Raw genomic sequence first — 5,467 nt, forward strand, 5'->3', positions numbered from 1 at the left:
TCTTTAGTACTATTGGATGCATTTTGCCATCCATTCAGACTTTAAGAAATCATGTTGACTTGCTAAGTCAACACTTTGTTCTGAGCCAATATAGCGTTCAGAGCATCAATTTCAAGAACTCTATTCCTCAGAGGCGTCCCATTATTCACGGAATTCCTCTCAGAAGTGTACATGAATTGGTTATTTACAACCATGTCAATAAGTTCTTGAGCTTCTGCAGGCGTTTTCTTTAGGTGAATGGATCCACCTGCAGAATGGTCCAATGACATTTTGGAAAACTCAGATAGACCATAATAGAATATATCTAATATGGTCCATTTTGAAAACATGTCAGAAGGACACTTTTTGGTCATCTGCTTGTATCTTTCCCAAGCTTCATAGAGGGATTCACCATCTTTTTGCTTGAAAGTCTGAACATCCACTCTAAGCTTGCTCAACTTTTGAGGAGGAAAGAATTTATCCAAGAAAGCCGTGACCAGCTTATCCCAGGAGTCCAGGCTATCTTTAGGTTGTGAGTCCAACCATGTTCTAGCTCTGTCTCTTACAGCAAAAGGGAAAAGCATGAGCCTGTAGACTTCAGGATCTACTCCATTTGTCTTAACAGTCTCACAAATCTGCAAGAACTCAGTTAAAAACTGATAAAGATCTTCAGATGGAAGTCCATGAAACTTGGATGTTGGTTTAGTGAAATCACCAAACATCCTCCTTGCATTATTATTGTTGGGTTCGGCTGCCATCTCCTTCTCTTGTTCAAAAATTTCAGAAAGGTTGCCTCTGAATTTTTGTAATTTAGCTTCTCTTAGTTTCCTTTTTAGAGTCCTTTCAGGTTCTGGATCAGCTTCAACAAGAGTGTCTTTTTCCTTGTTCCTGCTCATATGAAAGAGAAGAGAAAAAGAAAAGGAAGAGGAATCCTCTATATCTGGACAAAGAGGGTCCTTATTATTAGTAGAAGAAGAAAGGAATAAAAGTGGAGAATCCAATCACAAGGGTGAGGATAGAGGCAGTGATTGGAGATGAAGAGAGGTGAAGAGAAGTGTTAGTAAATAAATAAATAAATAGAAGAAGAGAAGAGAGGGAGAATTCGAAAATAATTTTGAAAAAGTAGTTAATGATTTTCGAAAATTAAAGATAAGATATAATTAAAATTAAAATTTTAAAACAATTAGTTAATTAATTAAAAAGCATTTTAAAAAAGAGGTGAGATATTTTCGAAAATTAGAGAGGGAGAAGAGGGAAAAGTAGTTAGGTGGTTTTGAAAAAGATAAGAAACAAACAAAAAGTCAAAGAGTTAGTTGAAAAAGATATTAAAATCAAATTTGAAAAGATAAGAAGATAAGAAGTTAGATAAGATATTTTGAAATCAAATTTTTGAAAAAGATAAATTTTGAAAAAGATATGATAAAAAGATAAGATAAGAAGATATGATAAAAAGATAGGATTAAAAAAATTTTAATTTTTAAAATTAAAATTAATTACTTAACTAACAAGAAACTAAAAGATATGGTTCTAGAATTTAAAGATTGAACCTTTCTTCACAAGAAAGTAACAAACTTCAAATTTTTGAATCAATCATATTAATTGTTAGCATAATTTTGAAAATTTGAAATAAAATTAAGAAAAAGAGTTTGAAAATAATTTTAAAATTTTCAAAATTAATAAGATAAAAATGAAAAAGATTTGATTTTTGAAAAAGTTTTGAAAAGATAGGATTTTTAAAATTGAAAATTTGACTTGACTTGTAAGAAACAACTAATTTTAAAATTTTTTTTGACTAAGTCAACTCAAATTTTCGAAAATTATGAGAAAATTAAGGAAAAAATATTTTTTTTATTTTTGAATTTTTAATGATGAGAGAGAAAAACAACAAAAATGACTCACAACATGAAAATTATGAATCAAAACTCATGATGCATGCAAGAACACTTGAATGTCAAGATGAACACTAAGAACACTTTGAAGATCATGATGAACATCAAGAAAAAAATTTTTGATGCAAAGAAAACATGCAAGACACCAAACATAGAAATCTTTAATGCTTGGACTCTAACAAATAAAAAATGCATATGATAAACAACAAAAAATACAAAACAAGAAAACATCAAGATCAAACAAGAAGGCTTACCAAGAACAACTTGAAGATCATGAAGAACACCATGAATGCATGAGTTTTTCGAAAAAAATGCAAGAGATTTTTAAAACATGCAATTGACACCAAACTTAAAAATTGACTCAAGACTCAAACAAGAAACACAAAATATTTTTTGTTTTTATGATTTTCTGAATTTTTTTTGTATTTTTATTATTTTTTTCGAAAAACATATAGGAAAAAGAAAATAAGAAATTCAAAATCTTTAAGAAGAATTCCAGGAATCCTTCAATATTAGCCCAAAGCTCCAATCAAAGGGTTTGACATGGCTTAATAGCCAGTCAGCTTTAGGATGGAATTACATGCATCGTGGTGATTAGTTGATGACCAATTCCAAAGGAGTTTGAAAATGGCTTTACAGCCATCTAGGATTCAACATGTTACCATGAAACTCTAGAATTCATTCTTGAAAGTTTTGAAGCCATAGAATAATTTAAAAAATTTTTTCGAAAATAATTTTTTTGGAAAAACGAAAACAAAGAAAAATTTTGAAAAATTTTTGAAAAGAAAATTACCTAATCTGAGCAACAAGATGAATCGCCAGTTGTCCATACTCGAACAATCCCCAGCAACGGTGCCAAAAACTTGGTGCACGGAATTGTGATCATCAACAATGGCTCCAATAATTTGGTAGCTCTCACACGTGAATTACACTTAGTCACAACTCCCCACAACTAACCAGCAAGTGCACTGGGTCGTCCAAGTAATACCTTACACGAGTAAGGGTCGATCCCACGGAGATTATTGGTATGAAGCAATCTATGGTCATTTTGTAGATCTCAGTCAGGCTAATTCAAATGTGATTGGATTAGATAATTAAAAGATAAATAAAATAGGATAGAAATACTTATGTAAATTAATGGTGGGAATTTCAGATAAGCATATGGAGATGCTTCTCCCTGTTGAATCTCTGTTTTTCTACTGCTTTCGTCCAATCCTTCTTACTCCTTTCCATGGCAAGCTGTATGTAGGGCATTGGTGCGCGAAATTGTGAACAATACTTTTCACAACTCAAATAATCCCCGGTAATGAATCCAAAAACTTGGTGTTCAATACCATGGCATAAACACAAATTCGCACAACTAACCAGCAAGTGTACTGGGTCGTCCAAGTAATAAACCTTACGCGAGTAAAGGTCGATCCCACAGAGATTGTTGGTATGAAGCAAGCTATGGTCACCTTGTAAATCTTAGTCAGGAAAACTCAAATGGATATGGGTGATATACGAATAAAACATAAAGATAAAGATAGAGATACTTATGTAATTCATTGGTGGGAATTTCAGATAAGCGTATGAAGATGCTTGGTCCCTTCCGTCTCTCTGCTTTCCTACTGTCTTCATCCAATCCTTCTTACTCCTTTCCATGGCAAGCTGTATGTAGGGTTTCACCGTTGTCAGTGGCTACCTCCCATCCCCTCAGTGAAAATGTTCCTATTCTCTTGAATGCCGCCATCAGTTCTTGCCTATACCACGAAGACTCTGATCTCATGAAATGGCTGGCTCGGTTGTCAGGCGATCAACCATGCATCGTGTATCAGGAATCCAAGAGATATCCACCCAATCTAAGGTAGAACGGAGGTGGTTGTTAGGCACACATTCATAGGTGAGAATGATGATGAGTGTCACGGATCATCACATTCATCAAGTTGAAGAACAAGTGGTATCTTAGATCACATTCATCAAGTTGAAGAACAAGTGATATCTTAGAACAAGAACAAGCGGAATTGAATAGAAGAACAATAGTAATTGCATTAATACTCGAGGTACAGCAGAGCTCCACACCTTAATCTATGGTGTGTAGAAACTCCACCGTTGAAAATACATAAGAACAAGGTCTAGGCATGGCCGAATGGCCAGCCTCCCAAAGTGGGTTCAATCATAAAAACATGATCAAAAGCTTTTTTAATACAATAGTAAAAGGTCCTACTTATAGAGAACTAGTAGCCTAAGGTTTACAGAGATGAGTAAATGACATAAAAATCCACTTCTGGGCCCACTTGGTGTATGCTTGGGCTGAGCAATGAAGATTTTTGTGTAGAGACTTTTCTTGGAGTTAAACGCCAGCTTTTATGCCAGTTTGGGCGTTTAACTCCCATTTTGGTGCCAATTCCGGCGTTTAACGCTGGGAATTCTGAGGGTGACTTTGAACGCCGGTTTGGGCCATCAAATCTTGGCCAAAGTATGGGCTATCATATATTGCTGGAAAGCCCAGGATGTCTACTTTCCAACGCCGTTGAGAGCGTGCCAATTGGACTGCTGTAGCTCCAGAAAATCCACTTCGAGTGCAGGGAGGTCAGAATCCAACAGCATCTGCAGTCCTTTTCAGTCTCGGAATCAGATTTTTGCTCAGGTCCCTCAATTTCAGCCAGAAAGTACCTGAAATCACAGAAAAACACACAAACTCATAGTAAAGTCCATAAAAGTGAATTTTAACTAAAAACTAAAAAAAAATACTAAAAACTAACTAGATTATACTAAAAACATACTAAAAACAATGCCAAAAAGCGTACAAATTATCCGCTCATCACAACACCAAACTTAAATTGTTGCTTGTCCTCAAGCAATTGAAAATCAAATAAGATAAAAAGAAGAGAATATGCAATGAATTCCAAAAACATCTATGAAGATCAGTATTAATTAAATGAGCAGGGCTTTTAGTTGCTCCCAATAGTTTTGTGGAGCAAAGTGCATCCCTTGAGGAATCTCAGGGATCTCATGATGAGTGGGATCTCTTGTTTGCTCCATCCTCTTCTTGGTGATGGGCTTGTCCTCATCAATGGGGATGTCTCCCTCTATGTCAACTCCAACTTATAAAGTTCTTGGGATAGCACCTCATGAACTTCTATTTCTTCTCCAATCATGATGCTATGAATCGTGATAGCCCGGTCTATGCTAACTTCGGACCGGTTGCTAGTGGGAATGATTGAGCGTTGTATAAACTCCAACCATCCTCTAGCCACGGGTTTGAGGTCATGCCTTCTCAGTTGAACCGGCTTCCCTCTTGAATCTCTCTTCCATTGGGCGCCCTCTTCACATATGACTGTGAGGACTTGGTCCAACCTTTGATCAAAGTTGACCCTTCTAGTGTAAGGATGTTCATCTCCTTGCATCATGGGCAAGTTGAATGCCAACCTTACATTTTCCGGACTAAAATCCAAGTATTTCCCCCAAACCATAGTAAGATAATTCTTTGGATCTGGGTTCACACTTTGATCATGGTTCTTGGTGATCCATGCATTGGCATAGAACTCTTGAACCATCAAGATTCCGACTTGTTGAATGGGGTTGGTAAGAACTTCCCAACCTCTCCTTCGGATCTC

General features: G+C 35.7%; 1 non-coding gene across 1 annotated transcript; it reads left to right on the top strand.

The window, feature by feature from the left end:
- Positions 1-327: 327 nt before the first annotated feature.
- LOC127747188 (small nucleolar RNA R71) lies at positions 328-431 on the top strand. The gene has a single exon (XR_008008992.1). It is a non-coding gene; the product is annotated as a small nucleolar RNA R71 (small nucleolar RNA).
- The last annotated feature ends 5,036 nt before the right edge of the window (positions 432-5,467 follow it).

This window comes from Arachis duranensis, chromosome 4 (genome assembly GCF_000817695.3).
Source record: "Arachis duranensis cultivar V14167 chromosome 4, aradu.V14167.gnm2.J7QH, whole genome shotgun sequence".
In the NCBI taxonomy this organism is placed as follows: domain Eukaryota; kingdom Viridiplantae; phylum Streptophyta; class Magnoliopsida; order Fabales; family Fabaceae; genus Arachis; species Arachis duranensis.